This window comes from Ambystoma mexicanum, chromosome 8 (genome assembly GCF_040938575.1).
Source record: "Ambystoma mexicanum isolate Mex_15411 chromosome 8, UKY_AmexF1_1, whole genome shotgun sequence".
NCBI lineage: Eukaryota > Metazoa > Chordata > Amphibia > Caudata > Ambystomatidae > Ambystoma > Ambystoma mexicanum.
In genome coordinates, this window is record NC_090929.1 from 1,105,584,538 (window position 1) to 1,105,600,654 (window position 16,117).

Sequence of the window (16,117 nt, forward strand, 5' to 3'; positions counted from 1 at the left end):
TGGGGAGGTAAAGCCTGAACCATGGCAGAGGAGAAAACATCGGAATATTCCTGGTAAGCCTCCGGGACCCGGATGATGTTTGAGACTGAGATTGTGTTCTGATGAGTTGTAGGAAATCCCTTCGATGGTGTAGGATCAAGGTCTGGATGTATGCAGTGGGACATACAAAACTCAGAACCCAGGAACAAGGATCCCGCTGCCCAATTGATATAGGGGTTGTGTATTTGAAGCCAGGGCATTGGGTAATGGGCTGACATGATGATGTCAAATCTTATCCTTTCTCGATGTTGATTTATAGCAAGCTCAATCTCCTTGGTCTGCAGGGTTATAGGTAGGGTTTCCTGTTTTAGGGGTTTATTTTTTTTTACTTCCGGGGGTGTTTTTCCAGTGTTTTCAAAAAATTTCAGAATCTGTGTTTATCAGTGTTTTCCCATTTGCCCCTTTCAAAAAATCGCGGACAAGTGTTTTTCCAGGTGTAAACACAGAAATTTTATTTTATTGCTTCATTGCATGCAAATGTAGGGTAATCTCTCAATGTGAGATGTTCTAAACAATTTCTAGATTGACTGTAAGAGGGAGCATTTCTCTCCCCACACCAGTGAGTGACACTTAGGACCTAATGACATTCTTACAGGCCATGAACAGTAAGGATGTGAAATTAACTATCGTACTCGGTCTGGCGACATTTCAGATAGTGCAAGAGCTAAGACATAGACAAGGAAGGGAGGGGGAGAGTGGGAAGGAAATGGAAACAGACAGGCGACTACCGATTTAGGCCTGGCAACATTTCTGGTAGAGCTGGAGAAAACAAAAGGTTAGGGAGAGTGGTGGAGAAAGGGAAGGGAGGAACAAAACAAGCGACTATCGTACTAGGCCTGACAAGATTTCAGATAGTGCTGGAGGGCGGGGGGAATAAGGGGTCATACCCTCACACACCACCTTGTAAGTCTATGCAATACCTGTATCCAAGATGTAACTAGGTATGCTTTCCTCTGTGACCAGCTATGACGACATGACTATATTATCATGACTACCACCATGCAAGTCCTACCCAAAACCTAAGAACGAGCTAAAATCGTTGACTTTGTCAGTACTTGCTTTTTACAGGACTTTTGCTTCGAGGAACAGATGTGGGGGAAAGGCACACCTAAGACATTTTCATTCTACCAGTAAAACATTTACAAACGCAATTAAGCCATTAACTCATAACAGACTACTAATTAATAATAGTGGCTTGATGTTACGGTTTGATAGAGAAAGCTCTAAGACATATCAGGATGGTGGGCATTGAGTGGGGAAGGGCAGGTAATGGGTGGTAAGGACAATAGGGTTTAGTTTAGCAGTAGACAGTCAATGGGTGGGGAAATAACCAGGGGGCACCAGAGGCAGTAACAGTCCTGCCCCGTTCTGCTCCTCTGCCACGGCCTTGGTTTTTTTTTATTTGTACAATGTTTTTCGGGTCAACATTGCGGAAATAAATAATTAATCGGGTCCACGGACCCGAAGAACATTGTCCAAATAAATTCAAAAAACAAGGCCATGGCTGAGGCCTGTAACTGCCGCTGGGCACCAGTGGCAGTAACCGCCCTCCCCACATCCCGCTCCTCTGCTGGTGGGGGAGCTACTCGGGGGCCAAGGGCATGACTTGCCTCTGGCCACGGCAACGTTTATTTATTAATTTGGACAACGTTTGTTGGAACATTGTCCAAATAAATAAATAAACCAGGCCGTGGCGAAGGCCTTTAACTTAGGGTGACCAGATTTCCAAAACGAAAACCGGGACAACCAACAACATAAGAGAGGGACTACCAGATTGCAGCCCACCAATGACCACCCCTCCCCCAACACGTCCCCACAACCACCACCCAATCATATTTCCAGCTCTTCTCCTTTTTATAAACTGTATATGATCTCATTTGTGCAGTTTTGTCTCTGAATCTTGGCATGTAACTTCAAAACAGGCGTTTGCTATAACTCAGTCATATTACATGGCCTGCTGTACAATTATTTCCAAGCCAGTCTCTGTAGCACAGTTAGTAAGTGTTGTGACGTGCACCTGAAAGGTTGGGGGTTTGAGCCAATCCTCCAACTCCAACATTGTGAAAAATAATTATAATAATTTTAATTTCCATAGTCACCCAACCATGCAAACCCCCGACGGTAAAATTAAAAAAACTCCCGGGTCGAGGGATGGAGGGCGATTTCCCCAGGAAAACCAGGACGTCTGGTCACCCTACTGTAACTGCCTCTGGTGCCCCCTGGTAGGGGGCACCAGAGGCAGTAACAGTCCTGCCCCTGTCCTGCTTCTCAGCCACGGCCTTGTTTATTTATTTATTTGGACAACGTTTTTCGGGTCCGTGGACCCGATTAATTAATTTAATTCTGCAGTGATGGTCCCCACCAACATTGCGGAAATAAATAAATTAATCGGGTCCACGGACCCGAAGAACATTGTCCAAATAAATAAAAAAACACGGCCGTGGCGAAGGCCACTGCCTCTGCTGCCCCCTTGCAGGGGGCACCAGAGGCAGTAACAGTCCTGCCCCCGTCCTGCTTCTCGGCCACGGCCGTGGTTTTTTTATTTATTTGGACAATGTTCTTCGGGTCCGTGGACCAGATTAATTTATTTATTTCTGCAATGTTGGTCCCCACCAACATTGCGGAAATAAATAAATTAATCGGGTCCACGGACCCGTAGAACATTGTCCAAATAAATAAAAAAACACGGCCGTGGCGAAGGCCTGTAACTGCACCGCCCTCCCCACATCCCGCTTCTCTGCTGGTGGGGGAGCTACTCGGGGGCCAAGGGCATGACATGCCTGTGGCCACGGCCGTGTTTATTTATTTATTTGGACAACGTTCTTCGGGTCCATGGACCCGATTAATTTATTTATTTCTGCAATGTTGGTGGGGACCAACATTGCAGAAATAAATAAATTAATCTGGTCCACGGACCCGAAGAAAGTTGTCCAAATAAATAAATAAACACGGTCGTGGCCGGGAAGCAGGACGGGGGCAGGACTGTTACTGCCTCTGGTGCCTCCTTCGCCACGGCCGTGTTTATTTATTTATTAGGACAATGTTCTTCGGGTCCGTGGACCCGATTAATTTATTTATTTCCGCAATGTTGGTGGGGAAGAAGTGCCCTTATTGTTGTGCTTATGAAGAAATAAGCACAACAATAATGGACAAGTTGACAGAGAGAACAAAAAAAACTGTTTGCAAAATGCATTCAATTCACCATTCAGCCACAAGGTGGCAATGGTGCATAATCATTTAAGGCACTAAATCCAAGTCTTTCATAGAGCTGCCATGATAGCTCACTGGCAACGCGTCTGTCTTGAATACAAGACATCACAGCTTCAAATCCCTCTCCCAGGATATGATTTACCGGGGTTTATCAGAGTCCCCCGAGCAATACGGACTCCCTAGTTATAGGTCCAGAAGAAAGGGATCTTCCATCAATTGCTTCTACATGTTGCATGATAGTACGGGATTCGTAAGGAATATGGTGTTTTAGGACCCATTCATGATCTATGAATAGCTCCACAGTCGACCAGTGCCAGGATGGGGTATATTTCTTTCTTGGATGTTGTCAAGAAGGCCTGTAAGATTACCAAGGAATTTTGTCCCGGAGAGTTCAAGGATGGAATAGAGGTAGAGCAGATATCTCTCTCCTGAACCTGCGCTCTGTTTAGGATCGGGAGTTGGGAGTTGGTGTTTCCCGAGCGCCGTGGGGGTGCAATCAGACATTATCTTACTAAATGTTTGTCGGATGCACAATACATACATAATCCAGTATGAATCCTTCACAACCTCTCTTGTGGGGTAATGGGTCCACGGAAGGCCCCTAATTGCATAGGTTCAGGCTCATTAATTGGAGTAGAAATGCCTTCTGAGCTCGAAGGGGATCCAATGGGGTTTTTCTGGAGTGGTAACTTGGTTTTCTTTCTTTCTGCCTTTCTCTCCTGAATGCGAAAGTCAATCTGTAGAGCGAGATCCATTAGGGCTTGAAAGGACCCCGGGCGTGCCACTCTGGCTAGTTCGTCCTTGATCTCTACGTTTAGCCCTCTTCGAAATAAAGTGAAACAAGCTTCAGAGGACCAATCCACTTCCTTAGCCAGCTGTTTAAAGCGTGTGACATACGAGAGCAAATCCTGGGTACCCTGATGAAAGTCGATTAAACGTTCCTGGGCACTGTAAACTTGTTCCGGGCGTTCGAACATGGTCTTGAGGGCCTCTATAAAGCCGTCGTAGTCATCCAGGAGAGCATCACCGGAGTTAACCAATGGGGTGGCCCAGGTCAAGGCATTCCCGGAAAGATGCGAAATAATAAAGCCCACTTTAGCCCTGGGCGTAGAAAAATAATAAGGCTTAAATGTAAAGTGGACCAAACAAGAATCTAAGAATCCACGAAGGCTCTTTGCTGAACCGTCGTACTTGTCAACGACGCTGCCTAGAATTACACTCTCCTTCGTGGCGGAATCATGGAATAACACCAATTGTTTTAACGCAGCGTTTTCCACCTTTAAGTTTTGCACTTCAGTCGTCAGCTCTTGCATGCCACGCATAAGATCCTGGACGGCCGCCTCCATGTCTGTATCGAGATCAGTCCGGTGGCGTCTCAATCTGTCACAGGTTTCCCCTTTTCTCACCTGTTTTCTCTGTTTTGCGGAGTCCTTTGTCAGGGTTTTCTTCCGAGCAGTTCGGGTCTTGTACAAGCCCGCTCGGCTGTCTTCGGATTCCAGGATTCGTTCAGCTTCTTCGTCCCGGATCTATGGAAACTCCAGGAAGCTTGGAATGGAGGCAGCACACGGAGGCGGTCTGCGCGGAACGTGGAAGAAACAGGATCAAGGATGGTAGAAGGAATGGAGAAGGAGGAAGGTCCGGGAACCAGGAAGCAACACAGTTCAGGAGAATGAACTACGGAGCACGTCAGGCCACAGCTATCGGTAGCGTTGAGACACGCGGAACAGCAGGGGAGTGGCTAATTTATAGAACGTGCTGCATAGGACGTAAAGGTCGATAGACCACGTTCCGTGTATACGGCCATGTTGGGTGTACTACAGCGAGTAACCCCCGATGTGCCAGGGACCAGGAAGACCAGAAAGGGCGTGATCGACAGAGCATGACAATCGCTGTGGTAGGAGGAGGATTTGTGCTTCGTTTCCTCCCTTTTGCAGTCTGCCATACACTTCCCATAACCACCATTGGTTCACCAACCTCCCAACTTGAGCTGTGTTGTAGGCCTGCGGCTTGTTCCTTGCGTTGGAGCAGGTGTGCTTACTGTTATAGTTTCTATAGTTCTGTTTTTCAGCTTCTCGTATAGTTTCTTTGTTTGGACTATGAATGGGACCAAATAATCTATTATCATGTGTGTCTTCTCTGTGAGTTCTTTTGTGGCCACTTCTGTTCTTTTGAGGGATTTTGCTATTTCCTCCGTCTTTGGTAATTCACCTGGCTTTTCTTGGTTATCTCCACCATTCTCTGGAATTGAATGTTCGACAGGCAGTCTCTCCTTCTCTGCTGCTTTTGTTGGAGGCCTTGCAGCCATTGACACTTGCCCTTGTCTGTGTGCATCCTGTGTGTGGGTGCGTGCAGTGGACAGTGCAACGTTTTCATTCATTCCGTGCTGACCCTGTCTCCAGCTTTTTCCCCCCTTCATTACCTCAAGTGTATATGTATCACTGCTAATTACTTTCAATTTTAAATCATTTGCTTCATCATTAGCTTTTCTTGGGACTGGAATCACTATATAGGGTCAGGGTACTTTTGTGGGATTCTGATGTTCATTATCCTGTGGGCATGCTAATAGTGGGACACTTCGTGCACCAATAAAGATAGCAGTTCTGATTGTTAATGACAGAAAGACAATGATGATCCCCAAATATATACACGATAGATTTGTAAGACATCTGGCAGCACTTTCTCCCAGGAAAGCGGGGGGCACCTTTCTGTTGGGGGTAAAACCAAGTTACTGTTCTGGGCCCCTATTTCGAATGAGTTCATAGTCAGTTATTTATTCCTTCTTTTGCTCTGGTCTCGTATTTCGAGAGTTTGTTACTCTTAGAGGGACGAGTGCTTCTCCAAATGTCCCCCAACACGTGAGTGACAACAGTAGTCACTGGGTCCTCAGTACAATTCCTGTGCTAGACTACGGAAAAGGGTTAGGTTAGCAGTTCTGATACATCACATTTATTCACGCGTATCTAAAGTAGGTGAGGTCCCAGTGGATGCCTCGAATTTGCCTTGGTCCTGAGGACATGCTGGTGACAGATTAATGTGAAAGAAGAAACTGAAGAGACTGCTACAAATTACACAAAAAAGTAGGATGCTTGAAAAAAAAAAAAAAGTGAACATGTGGCAAAAATCGCAAAAATAAGATGTTGCACCAACAGGGACAAAAATAAATACAAAAGTTACTATATGAAAAAATAGGAAAAATGGGAAGGATGCAGAAAAGGAAAAATAAGATGATGAAGTTCTTGTGTCTGCTCCTTCCGTTCGGTCTCTGGCGACAAGTTGAAGAACAGTGTCTCTTTTCTCTATTTGCTCCACAGTGAAATGATGATGACAAAATTCTATTTTGGATTTCCTCCTCCTAAGGCTCTCCTCAGCAGTGGATGTCCATAGTTGCTTCTTAGTTGCGCTGCAATAGCCCTCAGGAGCCTCTTTAGTTGCACGTTTTTTGCTGGATCACTGAGAAAGTGGGTACCTCAATGTTGTTGGGTCTGCCCACTAGTTCTGGAAAGTTTTCACTGAGGTGAAAGCAAATACGATATGCGTAATGGCTGTCTTCTGGTGTTAATGACATTTGCTCTGATTCTCTAGCCTCTAGATCACAGGCCTTTCTTGCAGCATGAGCAGTCTTGCACTTTCCTCGATCTGTCTCTCGGTGAACAGTCTCACTGGAAACGCCTAAGGAATTATCGCTGGAAATTGACAGCTCCACTTGGAGCATGATACCATGGAGAAGGGTCCTCATGTGTAGGAAATTGACTGGATCTCTTAGGAAGGTGACAACGTCAACATCAGCAGGCCTTCCCACCATTTCTGGATAGTCCGTGACTAGTCTGAGCATAACATTGTGTGCAAGCGGCGTATCCGCGGGAGACAGAGACATCTGCCTTGTTTTGCTGGGGCTCGATCACAAGCCCTTTTTTTGACGTAAACAAGTTTTACACTTTCCTGCTGTGTGGGTTGCAACCAAGTAATTTAATTTGTACCATACTTGGTTGAGAAAGTCATTGTTTCTTGGATCTCTGATAAAGTTTAGTGTATCTGTGGTTCTCCCGACAAGTCCTGGGCACTCCTCTATGATTTGGAAAAATATGGTATAGGTCAGTTCATCGATGATCACTTGAGGTGGGAGCATTTGCCCTTTTCACTGTATTCAGGCAGCTCAGTGAAAGCTTCTGTGATAACAGTCAGCAGTTGCCAGATTACCTTCTTGTTATCTGGATCTTGAAGGGATTATGTGACATTTGTTTCTCTTCCTATGAGTGACGGATATGATAGCACCACCAATTGAAAGTACGTGAGCACATCCCACTTGAGGCTTCTGCTGGAGGGTACCATTAGGTATGTAAAGAAAGTCTTGATACTGGTTGCTTCAGGATACTGTGTTACGCTCTCAGAGAATATTTTATTGGCAGTCTATCAGAGTCTCGATTCCTTGTACTACTTGGGCGTGACGTGATTTTAAAACATTAATTTTACCACTGTTGTTGTTGCTTTTGGATGTGCTTCTCTTTACCCTGCAACTAGGATGCACAGAGTGTCTGTTTTTTGTCCTTTATCTCTTTCTCTGGTTTTGAGGAAATGTCTTGTTTTAAAAGCCACAATTCACCCAGCGTTCTTTTGCCTTTATTTTGCTGCTCATGTGTCCTTCTTCCTCGTCATGGATCTTGTCTGCACGTGCTGAGGTTCTTCTCCTTTGTCTGTAGATTCTTCGGAGTTAGGTGCAGCAGGAGGGCTCTCTCCTACAAAGGGCTTAATGTCATTTAGGAAGATCCAGGCTATCCTGCCCTTGAGCTTGACAGCAGAAGGGGTGCAGTCCTCTACGATAAAAGGGCCATTAAACCTTGGCTCGTCCCACCTTTTTCAGGTAAATTTTCTTACGAGGACGCTGTCTCCTGGGAAGACGAGGGACGCACAAAGGCTGTGAGCTGCGCCTGCATCAGCACTATCTGTTGTGGTTTGTGCTGTGCTGTCCCCTTTCCGCCGTCGCTGCAGCTGGCCTGAAATGACAAAGGTGCTGGATGTCAAACAGTCCAGACAGGCTTTCATCTCTTCTCCTAGTACCTCCCTAGTTGGCTGGGCATCACATCTAGCTCTGTCTCGGGGGGTAAGAGGGGTCCTCATCCTTCTGCCAGTAACTATTTTGTGCGGTGTGAGATGATGGTCGGAGCCTGGCTGGTTCCGAAGAGCATACAATGCCAGTGGTAGACAGTGCAACCATCCCTTCCTTAATGTGAGCTTCAACTTGGCAATCCTTTCCTTAAGCAAGCCGTTGATTCGTTCACATATCCCATTCCCGTCAGGATGATACGCCGACGAGAACTTGTGCTTTATACCAAGCAACAAGCTGATCTGTTCGAAAACTGAATTTACAAAATGGGCCCCATTATCTGATTTCATTACCTTGCACACCCCCCATCTAGGGAACACTTCCCTCACCAGGAACTTTGAGGCACAGGTTGCATCGGGGTGTGTACAGGGACCTGCTTCTACCCATCTTGAAAAGGGACACACCACCACAATTAAATACCTGTACCCATTACACACCTGGATCATATCGACATAATTGATATGCAGGTGCTGGAAAGGTCCATTTGGTCTGGGGATGATTCCTCTCACTACTTTTAATGTGTGCCCAGAGGTGAATTGCTGGCTAATAATGCAGTTTACCATAAAAAATGCAACATGCTCCGCTAAATTCGGAGTGAACCAGTCTTCTGGGAGAGTTGCAGCAAGATTTTCCTTTGACATGTGTATGGGGTAGTGAAGCGGTTCTAACGCTACCTTTAGGAGGGTGACAGGCATTACTGGTTTACCAGTGCGGTCTTGCCTCCACAGTCCGTCAGAGGGGTTTAAAGAACACCCTCAATGCTTCCACAATTTCTTCTCCTCCTGAGGTGCCTCCCCTTGGAGCTCCATTAGCTGTGTCTGCCCCATATTGCTATAGGCCTCTGGAGTGGCTCGTGCTACCATCATTCTTTCATGGGTACGTGTCACCTCCATGTCCATGATTGTTTCATGCCATGCGTTTGGCTTCCGTGTCCGCTTCATGGTTTCCACGTGACACGAAATCTGTCCCCTTGGTATGAGCGGCGCATTTCACCACTGCTAGTCCCACTGGGAGCAGTAGTGCTTTCATCAGCCTGTCCAATAAGGCTGCGTGTTGCACTGTTGGGCCGTCTGCTCGGAGGTAGCCCCTCTTTTCTGTCACATAGGCAGAGTCACTGTACACTGTTACTTCTTGGTCTGCATGATTCTCAATGGCGAGTATCAATGCCAATAGTTCTGCAGCTTGTGCTGAATAGTGAGATGGTATTCGTGCACTAACGAGTACTTGAAACTCTCCATTCGCTATGTGTTTTACCACGGCCACGCCTGTATACCTTTGTCCGTCTTCTTGGTCAATTCTCAAAGACCCGTCAATAAAGACAATCTCTCCACTTGCCAGGGCATTTTCCTTTACCCTGGGGATCTCATCATAGAATTCCTCATAGTTTGCACAGTCGTGCACAGGTTCTCCCTCAGTGACTGGCTCAGCTATGAACGTATCAGGGTTCACAGTTCTATATCGCACTATTTTGATCGATGGGTTGGAGATAATCACCTCATAGGCTGATGCTCTCTGTGACGTCAAAGTGCCCTTTGGCTTCTCTTGGCACCCCATCACAATGGATGACGCCTTCTCGATGGCGAACGCGACAGCAGCTAGATTTTGTTCGCATGGGAAGTGGCCCTTCATTACCGGGTCCAGATTCCTTCTGTAATATGCTAGGGGCATGTACCCCAGCGAGGTTCGTTGTGCGTGCATTGCCGTCATAAAATGACCATCAGTATGAGAGAACAGATAGAATTCCTCTGCATAATTAGGAATCCCGAGAACTGGGGCCTTACAAATTGCCCACTTGAGTTCTGTAAACCCCTTCTCCATTGCTTCATTCCATTCAATTTCTTCTCTTGTTGCCTGGGCCTTTTTAAGGGCCAATAGCAAGGGCTTGGTATACGTGCTGTAGTCAAAGACCCATGCTGGACATAACTGCACAGGCCTAAGAAGTTTTGCATTTGTTTTATCGTGCACGGCTTGGCTGTGTTCATGATGGATTGAGCCCTTTCTGGGGTTACCTTCTTTCCCTCATGTGAGATCAGTTGCCCTATGTACAATACCTCCTGTTGGCAGTACTGCAACTTTTCCTTGTCAACCTTGTATCCCTTCTTGGCCAGTATAGTCAATAGTTGGACAGAATCGCGCCTGCATTGGTCTTCATTGGTGCTGCAGATCAGGATGTCATCTACATATTGCAAAACAACACTGTGCACCGCAATATTGCTTAGGTCAATTTGCAGGACTCTATTGAAAATAGACAATGGGCCTCATTAGGACCCAGGCGGTAAGGGGTTTACGGCGGCGTAAACAGCGCCGACCCTTACCGCCTGATTCCGAGGTCCCTTAGCGCCATGGAGGTTTTAACACCTGCTTTTAGCAGGTGTTAAAATCCATGGCGCTAAGGGACCTTGTTGTTAATTACGCCACCGTAATTTACGGTGGCGTAATTAAAGCCTTCCCCACTCCCATTATGCCCTATGGGGCAAAAATGGGAATGGGGAAGGGTAAATGGGTTAATGGGGACTTACCGCCCACTCACCTCGGAATGGGGCGGTAAGTCCGCCAACCACCATGGCGTAAACATAGTTTACGCCATGGTGGTAAAGGTACGACCCAGGCGGTAACTTACCACCTGGGTCGTAATGAGGCCCAGGGACTCACAATACCCCTGTGGCAACCTGGTACTTTTCAGGCGCATTTGTCTGAAATTAAAGGATGTCAAGTCTTGTGAGTCATGGTGCAGCGGGATTGAGAAGAACGCATTTTTCAAATCGATCTCCGTGAAATATTTTGCCTCGGTGGGTATGTTGCACAGAATTGTGGAGGGGTTCGGGACTAGAGGGAACTCGACTTCAACAATATAGTTTAATGCTCGTAAATCTTGGATTAAACGCCAAGACCCTCCCTTTGATTTTTTGACAGGGTAAATCACTGTGTTGCAAGGTGATTCTGATGTCACTAGGATGATCATGGCGGAGATTGTCTTCGCGATTCCTTCATCTGCTTCTCTGGACATAGGACATTGCTGTGCTCGTGGTAAAATTGCTCCTGGTTTTAATTTGATTTTCACTTCACCCGCCCCTTTCAGGAGACCTACATCATAGGGCCCTGTAGTCCATACTATGGCAGGCACTTGGGCCATGTCATTATCAAAGCATTCTGGATGTATTAGTGCCAACATCATTCTCTGTGGTACCTCCCTTCTGATCATTATGACCCAGAATATGAGACTCACTTCCACTCTTGTCTCTTCTAAGTCAGGGTGTTCTTCGAACAGATCGTCATCGGTGACGTCAGTCACTCGATACCCTTCTTCAATGGCAATAATCGCACCCCATTGTCTGCCTTCATCGTCATATCCTTCAACCAATACCACTTTTCCTCGTACTGCAGCAGATTGTATCGTTAAGGGAAATACTTGTCCCTCCTCTTCGTGCATGGGTATTCTTGGTCTGAATAGAAACTCATTGGGGGTTCTCATAGTTTTGTCTGCGAGGCCTGTCAATCCCGCCATAAGCACTCACACGCCATATGCGAAAACATCTCGCTCCAGTGGTATAGCTCTCATGGCTGCATGTCCAGAGTATGCTCTGATCATTTTGAACACGTTTGAATAATGCCTTCCTGGGGTGGAGTACACTATACTATCCTCAGTAAACAAGATGGTCATATTCAACTTTGTCATGAAGTCCCGACCCATGATATTTACTGGGGACTGACGTGAATATAATAGAGGTACGTTCATTTTGCGCTCTCCTACAGAGACTGGGAGTGCATCAGTAAAGGGAACTCTACTATGAGCTCCAGTAAAACCCTGGGTATCTATAGCCTCGCCGGACAAGGAGAACTTGCCTTCACGTATGCACGAGCGCATTGCACCCGTGTCAACTAAGAAGGAATATTCTCCCCCCCCTATGGTGACATTTACCCTAGGTTCCCTGTTAGGGTCTGGTGTCACTGATAGGATAGAACACATCAGAGTCCCCTGTGAGCCGTCCTATTTCAAATACAGGTTCGGTCCACTGTATACTTGTGGATTTCCCCCATTTCCAGGGTTAATTCCCCCACCTAAATTAGTGCCCTGAGCCATTTGCGGCGGTGCCTGCTGGGGTTGTCTCTGTGGCAAATTCCCCATGTTCGGTGGTTGAACCACTTGCTGTGCACCAAGTTTCAAGCCTGCCGCTGCATGGTATGATTTTGTGCATTGCCCTGTTGCGGAATAGCAGGTTGATTCACCATGCCTGCCCACGTCCCTTGGCTGTTTTGCCATATGCTTTGGCTTCTGCACATGCGTGCCACATGTCCTGTCACTCCACACAGCCAACAAACTGGAGGTGGTCGGGCCATTTGTCCATTTATTGTAGCTGCACTGCCCATCTGTGCGTTCTGGACACCACCTTGAACATTCTGAAACCCTCCTTGGTTATTCCGAAATCCTCCCTGATTACTCTGCCATCCTCTTCCTCCAAAAACCCCTTCCTCTTGGGTAAAATCCTGTGTTACCCTGATTATTCTGTGATGAGTTAGTCACATTTTGTGCACTTAGCTCGGCTGGGCTGGTGAGCATGGCTCCCTCGAGAGCATACTTAGAGAGCTTCCTTTGCACCAGCTTCTCCTCCTCTCCCTTAGCGTTGCCTCCTTCTTTCGATTCTTTTCTTGCAAAAATCTACAGTAATGTGCAATTGTCAACTGGATTTCGGCCCATGGTTTAGCTTCCATTCCTACCAATTTCTTGAGCTGTTTTTGCACCGGATCTGGTAACCCTTGGCACAATATATGGTAGAAAACAAGGATGGATTTCGTCCAAGATTAATGCGTTTCGAACACCCATGCGTCTTGAAAATTCTGGATATAAAGCAACGGACCCTCAGACTCTTTCATTTTTCAAGTCACTATAGCTCCCATATCAGACGTGTCTGGATATAGCGTATGCAGCGCTTTCCACACTGCTGCTTACAGTTATTAAATGGCGCTCCGTCATGGGAGGTGTCAGTTATGGTTACTCTAGGGTATCCCGCCCTTCTCCACACGTTGTCTGCTCTTTCACCAAGTATAGCAATTAGGAGCCCCTTAATGTCCCCTGTGGGTAGGGTGACATTTTCTCTAACTCGTGTATCCACTTCCCATCTCCCGATGTCAGCATTGGAAGCTTATTTATTAGGTTTTCTCGGTCCATATGCGGCCATGGGATATATTGTTGTCTTGCTCCCCCCTTTTCTAGCAGTGGGAATTGGAATGTTCAATCCTCCTTCTCCTTCCCCGTACCTCTCCGGTCTTTCGCCGGGGTGGCGCCCCCGCCTTGCCGTCTACTTGGCAATACCCTCAACCTGTCCGCATAGGCAGGTGCTGATGTCCCCCTCTGACCGTGGGGTGCTTCTTTATGTTGGCTGGACTGTCCAGCAGACTTCGGTGTCCTACTTGTGGATCCACTAGCATCTGACCATCGTACCTCTCGGTCCCTTGGGAGCCGTTTTTTGCACCGTCTCCCTTCGTCATGTGCCACGTCCTCCGTTTCCCCACCGGAGTCAGACTCTGAATACTCCCAGTTTACACAACTTCTTGCATCATCTTCGTTCTGCCCAATTTCTAGCCTATCTAGGGACAGTTCCCTGCTCCCGCTACTTCGGGTTTCATCCTCTGTGTCATATAGCTGAGTGCTCTCTAAGCGCTCATCCTCCCTTCGCCCATGGGAAATTAGTTCCAGACCCATCTCGTTATAGATTTTATCAATCGTTTCCCTGATGCTTCTGGTGTCGAGGTCATCGTCAATATTTGTTCCGCTTGTACCTGGTACCGCATCGCTTGCAAGAAAGAACTCTTCTATCACTTCCCATTCTACAACAGGATTGGGTTTAATGGCTTCCTGCTCCAAATACTCAAGATCTTGTGCTCTCTGTCTATGCTTGCGTTCTGCTTCCTCATTTAATTCTTTTTGCTTCTTTGTTTCTTCTCTAGCCATATCTACTTCTCTCATTCGTTTGTTTCTACGTTCCTTTGCCCTTCTAATCTCCTCATCTTCTCGGTTCTTCACTTTCTTTTCATGCACTCTCCTTTCTTCCTCCAACTTTAACATGTTCTGCCTGTACTTTTCATAGGCAGCGTATTGTGTGTGACTGAGCGGTATTCCCTGCTCTTCACGAAATAGTTGTTCTCGCCTCAACCTATCCTTCTTTCTTACCCTCTCGTCTCTCATGTCCTGTTCTTTCTCCTTTTCCTTTCTTTGCGCCTCATCAGACCGTTCACTTGGTCTTACGTCATCACTTCCTTTTCCATCTAATTTCAATAATATCTGTTCTTTCATCCATTCGTCATTTGCGAATGCTAACTCATCACTTCCTTTCTGCTTTTTTTTCCCTCCCTCTCTATCGAGAGGCGCACTAGTCTGTGCCTGATCCTTTCTTCCATCGCTGCGCCTCTCCTTGTCCCTCGGGATTGTGGAGGCCACATCAAGTTCCTGTTCCTTCTCTTTTGTCTCGTCACTACTGCATGTAGGTGACTCATATGCGGGGTTGCTATACCCTGTGGCTGCTTTGAGCTCTCTCAACGGGTAAAGGCCCTCTAACTTGCATCCCTCAATGACTGGTTCCGGCGGGGCTGGTGGCGCGGTAGGCGTTTCACCCCCCTCCGTACATACATTTAATATCCAGTCTGCGGGTGGTTCTTCTTGCTTCGCTTGCTCGAACATTTTCCAAAGTTCGAGAACAGCAAGGCGTTTCTCAAGCTTCTTGCCGGTATATGTGGCGTGTAGAAATGCTGTCATGTGCTGTAAAACAGCCTTAGACAGTGACCCGTTCTGGGGCCAAGGCATAAACATCTTATTGGCGGTACCCTTAACCCACTCCTGGCTGTATCTTTTCAATTTTACTGCATGCTTGGGCAGCTGCTTACATAAATGCGCAAGTGGGGTAACTTCCTCCATTCTTAATTTTGTCACCAACAATATTCACACAGTTCTTTAAGCTTTCCACTAGTATGAGTGAGCACCACATACGCAAGCTCCAATCCAACCTTTTCCTGCCAAATTTTGTATCAACAATTTACTCAAAACTCATCAATTCAAAGGCAATTCCCTCTTAATTACGAAATCGCGTAAAGCAAAATACATTGCAATCAATCAATACTACAGTAATTTCACATTTGACATACACAGGACATATACGACAGACTAGACAGACTAGACGGACGCCAGCTGGTCATACATATACCTGCCTTCTAATCACTACCCACCATGGGATTTGAACGAACCCAAAAGATCCTAAACAACATTGATGAACACATGGTTAAAAGATTCTTCATTCCCAGAATTGCAAGTTGTGGTATAGCATCAGAATAGAGATTTCTTAAGTATATCCTATTTTCGAAACATTTTCTAGGACATCCTGTGAGGCGAAGACACGCCTGCTGTTGCATGACAGATACTCAGGCAATGAAATCAAACATTGGTTTTCAAGATGAGAACTCCTGAGGGAGACCAAAATATACAAAGCATCTGTGCTCGTAAAGTCAGTGTCAGAAGTAATTGGAGCTGCTGGATAATACTTGAAGAAACCAGGAGACGTGGTATGCTCTCTTCTTCCCATTTCACACTGGTACTCTGGGAAGACCACAAAGTCAGGGAAACAGCAGATGTGATCATTGACAGCCAGAATGCCTAATGTTATTTCGATACCACGATATTTCCATCTTACTTTAGGACAGGGGTGCCAAACTCAATCAGACAGAGGGCCTGTTCTGATTCCAAAGCACCTTTCAAGGGCTGCAACATTGGCCCAAGGA

The 16,117-nt window shown here is 46.5% G+C and overlaps 1 protein-coding gene across 1 annotated transcript in view; it reads right to left on the reverse strand.

Moving 5' to 3' along the window:
- The window catches only part of PADI2 (peptidyl arginine deiminase 2), a 1,062,620-nt gene that overhangs the window by 834,770 nt on the left and 211,733 nt on the right, over positions 1-16,117 (reverse strand). The window lies entirely within an intron of this gene.